Genomic DNA, 15,557 nt, shown 5'->3' with positions numbered 1-15,557 from the left:
GAAGTCTGACTGGCACAAAATTAATGCCATGGTCCAAAGGATGGAACTTAGTCAAACCCAAACTAGCAGGAAAGAAGAGGCAAGAGATAGCACACAGGGAGACCAGAAATTCTCAATATTGAGGAATGAAGAACAGACAGAAGGGAACAAGGATCCAAGAGGACAGGTGGAAATACTCAAGAGAGACCTAGAAGGGGGAGCCAGTAGTTATCTAATCCAACCCCTGATGAGGAGGAATCCCCTCTATTTCCCCTTAACCTAGCCTCTGCTTAACAGTCTCCAGTGACCAGCAATGCACCATCTACTGAACCATCCCATTCCCCATCTGGACAGCTCTAATTGAGAAGAATTTTTTCCTTAGGCAGAAACAAAATCTGCCTCTCAGAAGCTTCCCCTCGCTGTCCCTGGTTCTGCTCTCTGGGGCTGAGCAGGACAAAGCTAATCCCTCTTCCACATGACAGCCCTTCAAATACTTTGACAGTCACTATTTTTCCCTCTCTGCTCCCACCACATGACTTCTCTCCTGGTTAAACCTCTCCAGTTTCTTCATGTAATCTTCGAATGTCATTTGCTTAATACCAATATCCACCCCACCCCACCCCCACACTCCCAACACACATACCATCCTGGACCAAAGCCAGACTTCTCAGCATCCCTCTTAAAATGTGCCACCCCCAGAACTAGGGGAAACAGTCATGGGTTGGGGGGAGGGTGTGGTTAGTTCAGAGCAAGGACAGCAGAGTTATCCCCTGACTTTCTTAGGACATCACATATAGTTTTTTTAGTTTATCAAGAGCACTAGGCTGGTAGCATCTGAATAAATATTTGACTGACCTCATTTTCTCCTTGAAGTCACTTGAGATTAGAAGAACTGAGGCTCTGAGGGAGGCAGTGACTTGGAGGTATTGGGATGTAAATGGAAAGATCTCAGGATTTGAAGGTAGAGAACCTGTTCCACTCAGCATCTTCGGAACTAGTCACATCCCAGACCAAAAGTGCCTTCCCTACTGCTCCCCCTCCCCAGAAATGGTCTACCCAATTACAGGTTGAGCTTGGTAAGCACTGGGATTGCCTTCTCTTGTGGGTGTTTGCTTGTTGCTTTAGTCCAATGCTTGGTCCTTAATAAGTATTTAATAAAAGCTTTGCATTCAATCACTCTTTTAGTCAGTCAGTCTAAATTCTGCTGATCGTTGCCTATGTGACTATGAGCAAATTCCCTCTAAACCTTTTTGTGCAGCAGCACTTTCCTCCTGTGTAAAATGCAGGAGTTGGACTGGATGGAGCCATGATATTTCAGACAGGGGCTCCCAAGAAGGCCTTGTGAGAGACCCCTGTCTCAGCATGCAGTCTGGCAGCAATCATCACTGACCTGGCACTGTTGTCTCCAAAGTTATCAGTGATCTCTTAATGGCCAAATCTAGTGGTCTTTTCTCAATCCTCATCCTTCTTGACGTCTCTGCAACATTTTACACTGTTGATCACTCTTTTCCTGGATAACCTCTCTCTCTCTCTCTCTCTCTCTCTCTCTCTCTCTCTCTCTCTCTCTCTCTCTCTCTCTCTCTCTCTCTTCTCTGTCCCCCATCTCTATCTCCCTGTATCTGTTTCTGTCTGTCTGCCTATTTTTCTCTCTATTTTCCTATCTCTCTGACTGCTCCTTCTCAGTCTCCTTTGCTAATTCATCATCTGGGTCTCCCAAGGTTCTGTCTTCTTCTCTTCTCTCTATAATCTCTCACTTGATGACCTAATCGACTCCCATGGGTTCAATTATCATCTCTATGCAGATGACTTCCAAATCTATATATCCAGCCCTAGTTTTTATTTTGTCTTGTTTTTACTTCTTGAATTCCAGTCTAGCATCACCAACTAACTGCCTTTTGGATATTTTGAACTGGATGGAGACATCTCAAATTCAGCATGTCCAAAACAAAACTCTTCTCTTTCCTCTCAAAACCACCCCTCTTCCAAGCTTCCTTATCACTCTCAAGAGCACTCCCAATCTTTCCAGTCACCTAGGCTTACAATCTAGGTGTCCTCCTCTATTCTTCACTCTCAATGACCCCATACATCCAATCCATTTTCAAATCTTGTTCTTTCTGTCTCCATGACATCTCTTGTATTATTTCCATTCACACAGCTCACCACTACCACCATAGCTCAGGCCCTCAGCATCTCTAGCCTGGGTTATTGCAATAGCCTACTTGGTCTTCCTGCCTCAAGTCTCTCCCCACAGTAATCCAGCCTCTTCACAACTGCCAAAATGGTTTTCCTAATGCCTGAGTCTGATCATGTTACTCCTCTACTCAATAAACTCCCTATTGCCCCCTAACCAAGTATAAATTCTTATTTGTTTAAAATTTCTCCCAACCTTTCCAGTCTTGTTACACATTATTCTTCTCTATGTACTCTCAATGCAGTAATATTGGACTGCTCTAGGTTTCTCCCAAAGGACATATCTCCCATCTCTGCATCTTTGTGCCAGCTATTTCCTATGCACTCCCTCCTTACCACCACTTTCTGGAATTCCTGGTTTCCTTTCAGACTTTTTAAAATTCCTTCTGCTTGAAGTCATCCATGATCCTCCCTTCCCCACCCCTCACCTATTAGTGCCCTCCTATCTCTAACTACCTTGTTAGGGGACAGCTAGGTGGTACACTACATAGAAGCACTGGGTCTAGAGTCAGGAAGACCTTAGTTCAAATCTAGCCTCAGATACTAGCTGGGTGAGTCTGGACAATCCACTTAATTATTACCGGTTTCCTCAACTACAAAATGGGAATAATAAGATCACTTACCTTACAGTGTTGTTGTGAGGATCAAATAAGAGACGTGTAAAATATTTAGTACAGCCCCTAGCACATATTAGATGCTGTTCTTTTTTTTAATATTCTGTATATATTTTATATTTGTACACATCTGGATTAGAATGTAAGATCCAGGGATTTTTGTCTTTGTTTTTGTATCCCCAGTGCTTAGCACATACTGCCTTGGAACACAGTAGGGAGTTTAATAATGCTTGTTGGTTGATTCTACATCTCACCCAAATAAGCTCTCCTGGGTGAAAGAGAATCTTTCCCTTTACTCCTCTCCCTTCTCCCATCTTTCTCTTCCTCTCCTCCACTACTTTCCTTTCCCATCATTTTCAACCTGCTTTGTCCTCCACATCCTCTCCTTCTTCTAAATAGATTATAATCACACACACACACACACACACACACACACACACACACACACTAAGAGTGCAAGTTCTGTAAGTGCAGGGAGTGTTGTTAGCTTTGGTGTGTTATTTTTACATCCTTATAATGGTTGGCCTCACTGGGTTGGTTCCTATGACTTGCTGAAAGTCACTTGGCTATGCATGTCAGAACATAACTAGAACCTAGATCCTCTGACTCCCCTGTCCTTTGCTCTTCCCTGTATTTCAGGCTTGGCCCCTCTGGAGTCAGGGGTAGGTTAATCAACCAACCAATAAGCAAGCATCGATGATGCACCTACTATGTTCCATATACTGTGCTAAACGGAAGTGAAACGTCCCCTGCCTTTGGAAAGCTTACCATCTTTTTGAGGAGATAACGTTCACTTGTCACAAAAGTCTATACCAGTTACAGAACCAATAATCATAAGGTAATTGGGTGGGTTACAGGGGTGAGGGAGAAAGACTCGAGTAGCTGAAAGAATCAAGAAGAGCTTCGGGTAGAAGGTGGTCCCTAAACTGAATCTCGAAGGAAGCTAGGAGTTCTACGATGTGGAGGTGCTGAGGGAGATGATGAGGTCCTGGCACTGGAAGATCAGGTACACCTCAACTTACTGTCTGGGGCTCCAAAACAAAGAAATAAACCAAGACTAGAATCTGGGAAAGGTCTGAGTAGGAACAAAGGGATATGAAGATCGTGTAGCAGCAAGGCATGCCCTGCCAGGGTCTCTCACTCCTGCCCTGTAGACAGAGCTCAGGCCTGGGACCTGGGGAGAGACAGAGGGAGAAAGAAATCCATGCCTAGCCACTCTGAGACCCCAATCTGAGAGGGAGGGGCAAGCTCCTACTCTCAGGGAATGCCCCCATCTTAGAGGGGAAGACAGAACCCTTAATCTTGGGGATCCCCTTGTCTAAATGGGGAGCCAGGAATCCACCCAGCAGAAGCAGACAGGAGATACAAACAAAGAAATACATAAACAAGTCCTGATCAATATAGAACAAATTCTCTGCACTGTACTGGGAGGGCTGGGCTGAACCATCTGTTGGAACCCTGAAGCTTAATGCCAGAGGGCTTCCTGAAGTAAGGACATTCCAGCTGGACCTTGAAGCTGGGTGAGGACCTAACGTAGAGAGAGCTGGGGCTCTATTTCAACTTGCTACAAAACAACCAATTAGGATAGGATGGAGGAGGGAGGGGAAAGGGGGGCTGGAGAGCTGCCTCCCCTCAAAATTAACTCATTAAGAGCTTGGAATTTAGATTTGGAAGAAAACAGAGATCATCTGGTCCAATCTATAAATAACTGACAGAACAGAAGACTGAGGCCTAAGAAAGTGCATATGACTTGCCCAAGATCTCAGAAAGTGTCAGAGCAGGAACTGGAACCCAAATCCTCTGATTCAACCTTTCTACTGAGTTTCTAAGGAGCCTGTGATAGGAATGTTCTCCAGTCCCATGTCCTGTCCAGATACTTCTCTGTCCTTATCCCTTCAAAACAACCAGGGCCTGGGCTGGGGAACCCACCTGAGGCACTGGCCTTGACTCCACATTTCCTTCCCTGCAGTGCTGCCCTCATCTCTCCCTTCTGTTCTGCCTGACTCCCCAGTGCTGAATTTAGAGTGCTTGGCTACTAACCACCTTTGTGACCTTGGACAAGTCACTTAAGTTTCTAAACCTAAGTATCCTCCTCTGTAAAGGGAGAGGGCTGGGCCATGTATCTCTGTCTACAATCCTATGACCCCCTTCACTGACCTCCACTTTCTTTCTACTCTCCCTTCCTCTCCTGAGCTCTTTTCCCAGCCTCCTCTTCCTCCCCCTTCTTCCTTCCTCCTCTTCCTCCTCATCCTTCTCCTGCCCGCCCTCATCCTTCCCCCACCATTTTTCTTCCTGCCCTCTGCTTCCTCTGCCTCCCCCCATCCCTCCCTTCCCTTCCCACCTATATCTCCTCTCCACAAAGCTCTCCCTCCCTAAATTTCACACCCTGCGGCCCGCGGCCTTTCCAGAGCTTGTTGGGAACCGAACTGGGCCGAGCCCGGCCGAGCTGAGCCCGGATCGATTGTTGCCGGAGCTAGCGGGATCGCGCTCCTCGGCCACAGCTGGCCCAGCGCTGCCCCATTGATCGGGCTCGGCCGCCGCCGCTGCCACAATCTAAAATCCATCTCTCCCGCCCCTCTCCCTCCCCCAGGCCCCCGTCGCCTAGCAACGGGGCCTCATCCGGGTCCTCATTGGTCAGCGGCGGGAGCAGCTCCCCCGGCCTCCGCGTGGTCAGTTGGTCAGCGCAGGCTGCGCTGCGTCCTCCGGCCTGGCTCCGGGCGCCCATCGATCGCATCTCACATTTAACCTTATCCTTTGGGGGTGGGGGGAAGGAGGGAGGCAGGAGGGGGAGGGGAAGGGAGAGAAGAGAGGAGAGAGGGGAAAGGCGGGGGAAATCTTTGAGAAAATTGTATTGACCCGTTTCTTATCGCGGGGCCGCACGGATTCTGTCCTGCGGGGAGGGGGAGGGGGGCGGGGGCGCTTGGCTTCCTCCGCCTCGGAGCTATCTCCGCCCCTCTTCCCACACTCCTGCTTTTCTCCAGAGTCCGGGATCCATATAGGATCATGGAATTTAGAGCGGGAAAGGAGTGTAAAGATCAAGGCATCGCCTCCCCCTACCCTTTTATTGTGCGGGGGAGGGAACAAGCCCAGAAAAAGGATGGGACTTGCCTAAAGTCACTCAGCGAGTCCGGCATAAAACTGGACTTAACATCTAGATGCTCTCTCAAAATCCAGAGAGGGGCACTGGATGTTAGGAGACTTGATTTCTGTCACTGAGGACATACCATTGGACCCTGGGCAAATTGCCTCCCTCTCTCCCAGCCTCAGTTTCCTCATGTATAAAATGAGAAAGTGAGTTAATTTGTCTTTAAGGGATCTTCCAGCACTGACATTTGTCAATTAAGGAGGAACGGTGAAATTTCAAGGTGGAAAGAATCCCAGAAATGATCTAATTCGACGCTTGTTTTTACGGATGAGGAAACTGAAGCTGATAGAGGGGAAGTCATTTGTATAAGGTCACATAGGTTGTAAGGAACAAAACTTAGATTTGAACTCGGGTCTTCTGGCTCCATATCCACCTCCTTTCTGTCAATCCCCTTCTAGTTCCAGCATTCTGCGTTTTATGGTTCTTTGTCCACAGAATTATAGTATTATGCATAGTCTGTGCCCTATCCCACGATCTGTGTGTCTCTGTCTCTCTGTGTTCTCTGTCTCGGTCTGTCTCTCTCTTCTCTCTTTCCCTTTCTCTCTGTTTCTTTGACTCCCTCCCTCCCTCCCTCTTCGTGCCTCCTTCCCTCTCCCTCTTTCTCTCCTTCTCTCTATCTCTCTCTGTCTCTCCCTCCCTTTCCTCCCCCACTCTCTGTGTGTGTGTGTGTGTCCCCTCCTCTCTTTCCATTTCCTTCGTCAATTCCCACAGGCTCAATTATCCTCCCTATATAGATGATTCCCAAATCTGCATACCTATACCCATCTCTGTTGAGCTCCATCCAGTCCTCAATTACCAACACCCTGCTAAACATCACTAAAACTCAAACTCAACATGTCCACTACGGAGTTTGTTCTCTTTCCCCCTAAATCCATCCCCTCCTAACTTTCCTGTTCTGTCATGAGCATCGTCCCTCTCCTAGTCATCTGCCTTCAAAACCAAGGAGTCATCCTATTCTCTCCTTTACCCTCTACATCAAATGAGTTACAAAGTCTTGTCGATTCTACCTCTTCAAAATCTCTCTCTAATCACACAACAACCACCCCAGTTCAGACCCTCATGCCCCCTTCCCTCAACTATTCTAGTAGCCTCTTAACTGATCTCCCTCCCTGCATGCAGCCCCTCCCCTCTCCATCTCCACATCACTGCTGAACTGCTATTTCTAAAACACTGTGTCTGTCTGATGCTCCCCAATTCAAGAAGATTCCCCATTGATTTGGGATAGAGATCAAGTCATGTCCCCCCTCCTTTTCTGTGAGATGGAGGAAACTGAAGCCCAGTACCAAGCCCTTTGTCACCTTAATCCTTTCACAATCTGGATCCAGCCTGTTTCTGGGCTGATTACACATTACTCCCTGCCATCCCCTCTCCCCTCCAGTTAGCCTGCCTTGCATGCTGTTTCTGTACATGACATTTTATCTTCGTCTTCCATGCCTTTTACTGGCAGGCCTTCGTGCCTGGAACATTATGCCTATTCACCTTGGCCTCGTGGGACTGTCAGCTCCCTCCAAGAGCTATTTCCTGCTTGCTCCAGTAGTTAGTGCACCCCAAATCACACTGTATTTATCTCTGTATTTATCTGTACATACCTTCAGGCAAGCTGGAATTTGAACTCAGGTCCCCTGAGCCCCAGTCCAGCAGCAATGCTACTGTATCATACACAGTGACTCTACTATGTAAGGTCTTTGAGGGGAGGGGCTGCTTCATTTTTGCCTTTGTATCCTTAGTGCTTAGTACTTTGCCTGGCAATTTGAGCAGATGCTTAATGAGTGTTTGTTGAATTCATGGGTGAATGAATTTTACAGGAGGTATTGGTAGATATGAAGTCATCAAACCTTTTATACATTCATACACACATGCATACATACATACATAAACACACACATCCATATATACTGTGGATACCCTTCTCCTCCTCAGCTCTTCTAGTGTCCTTGGAGGTTATCCAGAGTGTTCTTAGATGCAGTCTCTTCTAGGCAATCCTACTTCAACCCTCTCTGAAGGAGGCAACTTCCTTGAGAAAATGAATGGTGGGAAAAGGCAGAAGTAGTGGGATAAGGAAGGGAATCAGGCAAGGTTAAAGAATTCATCGATGATCATAACTGTGAAAAATTCCAGTCATTTGGTGAAACACCTGTGTCTATGTTTGCACACAGAAATATACATACACACATACAGTCTCACATCCACACATATTAATACCCATGCACACAGGTATAGAGTTTTCTTTTGTGAATGAGGGTACTTGAGAGGCTGAATCTGATTCCTTAAAAAAAGAAAACAGCTTTTAGAGATTTTTATTCAGCTCCCTAACCACCACCACCGCCACTACCATCATGCCAACCAAACTATTTCAAAATTGCCCTATTGAATTAAGCCAAAATGTTGTTTTGATTGGGCAAGTAGGTGATGCAGTGAATTGAGTGCTAGGTCTGGAGGAAGACTTATTTATTTGAGTTCAAATCTGGCCCCAGACACTTAACTAGCTGTGTGACCCTAGGCAAGTTACTTAATCCTTTTTGCCTCAGTTTCCTTACCTGAACTGAAGAAGAAAATGACAAACCACCCCAGTATCTTTGTCAAAAAAAAAAAAAACACCAAATGGTGTGAAGAGTTGGACACAACTGAACAACAAAAATTGTTTTAGCAGTTGGTTAACCAAGCTTCCTTAAAATCCACATATTTGAAAACTGACAACTGAATTTGGAGAGATTACCCATGATTTTGAAGATGTCTGGTTGAATTCAGGTAAAATAATCTGCTGTTTTCCAACTTACTCTCAGTGGAACTAGTTTCCACCCAGCAGTTAGGTGTCTAGACTCTGATTCACTCCTGCTTGAAGCCCTGGGAGGATTCACCAATCAATCAAGTTTGCCCCCTAGGGGAACCTCAAACCCTTTTCAGATTTCACCGTCTCATAACCATTCACGTTTTTATTGCATTTTGAGGTTTACAAAAACCCTTTTCCCCAGCAACTCTACAAATTCAAACATCAGTCAGAGAGTTAGGTGGCACAGTGAAGACAGTTCATGAATGGGTGAAGATGTGGTCCAATGTGACCTCATACACATCAGATATATGGACATGGGCAAACCACTGAAATGTTTGCCTCCATTTCTGCATTTGTCAAATCTCTCACACTTGCAGGGCTACAGCTGTGAAGCCCCCACAATGAATCACTCACCTCTGGGTGACTGGCTCGCTCTAAAAGGATAGTTCCCCATCCCTATACCCCGAGTCCAGTGTTGGTTTAGGTCTATCTCTGTTCTTTTATTCAACTGATTATTCTAATAAATGAAGTTACAGCATCTCTTTGATTTAGTGTTTGCAAAGCCCCATTGAAACCGTTATCTGATTTGAGCCTTACAATAGCCCCCGAGATAAACAGTGAAGGGATTACTGTCCCTCTTTTACAAGAAAGGAAACTGAGGCTGAGGGTAGTGAAATGAACAGCCCAACGTGACTCAAATTTCAGGAGGAAGAGCATGAGTTAGAACCCAGATCATGGGATGCTGGTGACTGGGAACCCTTCAGCTGTTCAGAACCACAGAATTTCAAAACTGAAAGGGGCCCAGATCAAAGCAAACTTCGCTCTGTTATTCTTTCCCATTTTTTCCCCTTTTGCTCTGTTCCTTCTTCCATAACTGTGACAAATTTAGTAATGTTTTACATGATAGCACATGTATAAACTATATCAAACTGCCTACCATTTTCAGAAGAAGGGAAGGGAGGGAGAAAAAATTTGGAATTCAAAATCTTGTAAAAATGAATATAAAAATGTCCTTGATATGTAATTGGAGGAAATAAAATGCTATTTAAAAGAAAAATAATGGGGGGTGGAGCCAAGACAGCGGAGTAGAAAGACACACATACGCTAGCTCTGAACCCACAGCCCATAAAATATCCATAAAGAAGAACTCCCAACAAATTCTGGAGCAGCAGAAGCCACAGAACAACGGAGTGGAGGAGATTTCTGTTCCAGAGAGCCCTGAAAACCTCTTGCAAAAGGTCTGTCACACCCCAGACCCGGAGCCCAGCCCAGACCTGCCTTGGCCAGCAGCACCAAGAGGAGCGGATCCGAGCAGGCTTCAGGGACAGAATCTCCAGCGGCCACGCAGGTCCCTCCACCCATGGGCCCCAAAGGTTGATGAGAGGGTCTTCTTGGCTTGCCAAGAGGGGAATGGGGTGCCCCCATAACTCAGGCCCCCTCAGGAGGCAGCAGTGGAGGCGGGAGCAGACCGGGGTTCCCCAAGCAGGCAGGAGCTCAGATCCATTGTTGAAGGTCTCTGCATAAACCCCCTGAGGGAACTGAGCCCCGTGAAGCGGCCCTGCCCAGACCTGAGCACTTGAACTTAGTCTCACACTGAATAGCAGCCCTGCCCCCGCCAAAAGCCCTGAGGCTGGGAAGCAGCATTTGAATCTCAGACCCCAAGCGCTGACTGGGCAGATCTGGAGGCAAAGTGGGTGTGAAGAGAATACTCAGAAGTCAAGTCACTGGCTGGGAAAATGCCCAGAAAAGGGGGAAAAAAATAAGACTATAGAAAGTTACTTTCTTGGTGAACAGGTATTCCCTCCCTTCCTTTCTGATGAGGAAGAACAATGCTTACCATCAGGGAAAGACACAGCAGTTAAGGCTTCTGTATCCCAGCCCACCCAATGGGCTCAGGCCATGGAAGAGCTCAAAAAGGATTTTGAAAATCAAGTTGGAGAGGTGGAGGAAAACCTGGGAAGAGAAATGAGAGAGATGAAAGAAAAGCATGAAAAGCAGGTCCACACCCTGCTAAAGGAGACCCAAAAAAATGCTGAAGAAAATAACACCTTGAAAAATAGGCTAACTCAACTGGCAAAAGAGGTTCAAAAAGCCAACGAGGAGAAGAATGCTTTAAAAAGCAGAATTAGCCAAATGGAAAAGGAGGTTCAAAAGCTCACTGAAGAAAATAGTTCTTTCAAAATTAGAATGGAACAGATAGAGGCCAATGACTTTATGAGAAACCAAGAAATCACAAAACAAAACCAAAAGAATGAAAAAATGGAAGATAATGTGAAATATCTCATTGGAAAAACAACTGACCTGGAGAATAGATCCAGGAGAGACAATTTAAAAATTATGGGCCTACCTGAAAGCCATGATCAAAAAAAGAGCCTAGACATCATCTTTCATGAAATTATCAAGGAAAACTGCCCTGAGATTTTAGAACCAGAGGGCAAAATAAGTATTCAAGGAATCCACAGATCACTGCCTGAAAGAGATCCAAAAAGAGAAACTCCTAGGAACATTGTGGCCAAATTTCAGAGTTCCCAGGTCAAGGAGAAAATATTGCAAGCAGCTAGAAAGAAACAATTCAAGTATTGTGGAAATACAATCAGGAAAACACAAGATCTAGCAGCTTCTACATTAAGGGATTGAAGGGCGTGGAATAGGATATTCCAGAAGTCAAAGGAACGAGGACTAAAACCAAGAATCACCTACCCAGCAAAACTGAGTATAATACTTCAGAGGAAAAAATTGTCTTTCAATGAAATAGAGGACTTTCAAGCATTCCTGATGAAAAGACCAGAGCTGAAAAGAAAATTTGACTTTCAAACACAAGAATGAAGAGAAGCATGAAAAGGTAAATAGCAAAGAGAAGTCATAAGGGACTTACTAAAGTTGAACTGTTTACATTCCTACATGGAAAGACAATATTTGTAACTCTTAAAACTTTTCAGTATCTGGGTACTGGGTGGGATTACACACACACACGTACACACACACACACACACACACATACACACACACACATAGAGACAGAGTGCACAGAGTGAATTGAAGAGGATGGGATCACATCTTTAAAAAAAAATGAAATCAAGCAGTGAGAGAGAAATATATTGGGAGGAGAAAGGGAGAAATGGAATGGGGCAAATTATCTCTCATAAAAGAGGCAAGCAAAAGACTTTTCAGTGGAGGGAAAAAGAGGGGAGGTGAGAGAAAAACATGAAGTTTACTCTTATCACATTCGACTAAAGGAAGGAATAAAATGCATACTCATTTTGGTATGAAAACCTGTCTTACAATACAGGAAAGTGGGGGAGAAGGGGATAAGCAGGGTGGGGGGGGGAGGATGGAAGGGGGGGCATGGGGAGGAGGGAGCAATTTGAGGTCAACACTCATGGGGAGGGCCAGGATCAAAAGACAGAATAGAAGTAATGAGGGACAGGATAGGATGGAGGGAAATACAGTTAGTCTTATACAACATGACTATTATGGAAGTCATTTGCAAAACTACACAGATATGGCCTATATTGAATTGCTTGCCTTCCAAAGGGAATGGGTGGGGAGGGAGGGAGGAAGAGAAGTTGAAACTCAAAGTTTTAGGAACAACTGTCCAGTACTGTTCTTGCTACTAGGAAACAAGAAATACAGGTAAAGGAGTATAGAAAGTTATTTGGCCCTACAGGACAAAAGAGAAGATGGAGACAAGGGCAGAGAGGGATGATAGAAGAGAGGGCAGATTGGTGATAGGGGCAATTAGAATGTTCGGTGTTTTGGGGGGGGAGGGGACAAAAGGGAAGAAAATTTGGAACCCAAAATTTTGTGAAAATGAATGTTAAAAGTTAAATGAAAAATAAATTTAAAAAAAAAGAAAAATAATGAAAGCAAATTGAAAGGGGCATTCAGGAGCCATCCAGACCCACCCATGCATACAAGTGTCCCTTTACAAGGCAGCAGAGGTCATCAAGCCTTTTCTTAAAGGTGTCCAGTGAGGAGGAACCCATGATCCCCCAAGGCAGTCCATTCCACTGTCAGGAAAGTTTTCCTTACCTGGAGGGAGTCCAAATGTATTTTGTGCATGGATTCTGCTCTCTGGGAACAAACAGAGACAATCTAATCCTTTTCCCACATAACAACCCTCAAAATACTTCAAGACACCCATTATGGTCCCTAGTTTTCTCTTCTCTAAAGTAAATGTCCTCAAGTCCTTCAACCAGTTCTTATGTTGTATTATCTTAAAGCCCTTTCACCATCACGGTCATCCTCTCTTCACTGTTCTCCAGTTTATCAATATCCTTCTTGCAATGTGGTACCAAGGGCAGGGCACCATAATCCAGATGGGGGCTCATCAGGGTAAAGTCCAGTGGGACAGCCATCTCCCAGGTGCTAGACATGTCTCTCAATGGACACCACAATTGCTTTAGTTATCCTGGATGTCATACAATGCAAATGATTTGGAAACCCTATAGTCAACTAAACCACCCCCTTTCTGGAGATAGAGAGGTGGATAGATGGGTAGATAAATGGATAGATAGAGAGGTAGATAGATTGATAGATGGATGGATAAATAGATGGATAGAGCTATAGAGAGGTAGATAGACAGATGAGTAGATGGATAGATGGATGGATAGAGAGATGGATAGATAGAAAGGTGGATAGATGGATGAATAAATAGAGACATGGATAGATAGAGAGATGGATAGATAGATGGATGGATAGATAGATACACAGAGATATAAATGCATGCATCACTAGAATAAAAACAAGGAATATAAAAACAAGATATCCAAGAAAGATTTGTATAAATTCTAGGACAATGGTAAGTAAGCCATAATGGGCTACTAGATAGCAGTTTTTACTGCACCATATAACCATTTCTGAAGGCAGCTATTGGGGGCCTCACTATACTGCCAGGTTCACAGTATTCATGTCCCCTTCACCTTCCTCACTCTCAGTCACCTCACATGGCCAATCTCTTGTCAAGTCTTATCATTTACCTTCATTACTTCTCTTTTTTACCTTCCCTTGACTCATATGGCCATGGATTCAAGCTCTCATCCCCTCTCACCTGGACTACTTCAATAGGTTGACTAATTGGTCAACTTTCTCTGAGCTCCAAGCCATCCTCTGCTCAGTTGTCCAATCAATTTTCCTAAAGCACAGATCTGACCATGTTACCTCCACCCCTAACTCAAAAAGCTCCAGTGGTTCCCTATTACCTCAAGGATCAAAAATGAAGTTCTTTTTTGGCCTCCAAAGCCCTTCAGAATCTGGCCCCTTCCTATCGTTCCAAACGTTTTACCTTTGGTTCTCGTGCACTCCACAATTCAGACTCCATACAGAGTCTCTGTACTGGCTTTGTAGGTCATTCCTGGAACACTCTTCTTCCTCACCTCCATTTCCTGTCTTTCCTGACTTCCTTCAAGATTTAGCTCAAATCACATCTTCTACAGAATGCCCTTCCTCCACCCCACTCCCCAGGGACTAATCACTCCCCTCAAAGATTCTTCTCTATGCTCTGTATGTATCTTGTAGAATGGGAGATCCACTGGCCAGGCCCCCATTTCAATGGTAGGTATGTATTTATTTACTTGGTGTTTCTCCAATAGAATATGAGCTCCTTTCTAGAAGGGACAGTTTCATCGTATTTGTATTTCCAGCTCCTAACACAGTGCCGGGCATATCAAAGTGCTTAATAAATATTTGTTGATTGATTGATGGGTGTAGAGAGGATTCCAACTTCAGATAGATGTCCTTCAAGACTCCTTATAACTGTTGGATTCTAGTGTCTATAATATTATTAGAATACTTGATTTCTCCAAGCCTCCACCTTTTATACAAAGCCTTTCCTGATCCCCCCACCCCCAGCTTCTAGTGCCTAACTAACTTTCTACCCCCTGTAACTATTTTGAGTAACCTTATATATGTACAGCTGGGGAGGCTAGGTAATGAAGTGAATAGAGCACTGAGCTCTATGAGGAATACTCATCTTCCTGAGTCCAAATCTGGCCTCATGCCCTAGCTGTGTGACCCTGGATAAGTCACATAGCCCTGTTCACTTTCGTTTCTCATCTGTAAAATGGGCTGGAGAAATGGCAAACCATTCCAGTATCCTTGTCAATAAAACCTCCAAATGGAGTTGTAAAGAGTCAGATGTGATGGAAACAACTCAACAATAACAATATATGTAATGAAAATTACATATGTAAATGTTAGCCCCTTGAAGGACTTTATCTTCATATCTGCAAGACCTATAACAGTACCTGGTGCATAATAGGCATTTAATAAATGTTTGATTGGTTAAAGGGAAGATGAAAACACATAAGGCCCTTCCTCTTCTCCCTACCATCCCTCAGTGCCTAGAAACATTCCTGAAGATCATCCAGTTAAAGGATCACAAATTTAAAGCTGTAAAGAGCTTTAGTCCCATTAAGTCCCAATCTTCCCATTTTACAGATGAAGGAGTTGAGGCCTAGAAAAGTGAAGTGTTTTGACTGAGTTCATACAGACTGTTATTAAAACTGAAAGCCAGTGATTCCAATTCCAGCAGTCTTTGTACTGTCCTCACGGCGTCATGGGAGGGGGCTGAGGGCCAAAGATAGGGAGGAATTTGCCCAGGTTACTCCAGTCTCAGATGGGGCTGTAAAGAGCCCCAGCATTTCCTGCCTCTCCTTCTTTGACCACAGCTTAAGATCTGTCCTTCAGGAAAGAAGATCTGAGCTCTCGGTCATACCATAGCTAAGACCCTGGGAAGAACTGAGAGAATGTTTTGCAGGCTGGCGAAAATGTCAGTTGCTGATAGATTTCCGAATCTCTCTTTCTCTTGCAGTCCAGCTGCATTATTAACCCAATTGGATTGATTGATTGAGGTATTTAT

Source organism: Notamacropus eugenii, chromosome 4, assembly GCF_028372415.1.
Source record: "Notamacropus eugenii isolate mMacEug1 chromosome 4, mMacEug1.pri_v2, whole genome shotgun sequence".
NCBI lineage: Eukaryota > Metazoa > Chordata > Mammalia > Diprotodontia > Macropodidae > Notamacropus > Notamacropus eugenii.
The sequence above is the reverse complement of the archived record's forward strand: the minus strand, read 5'-3'. Positions refer to the sequence as shown.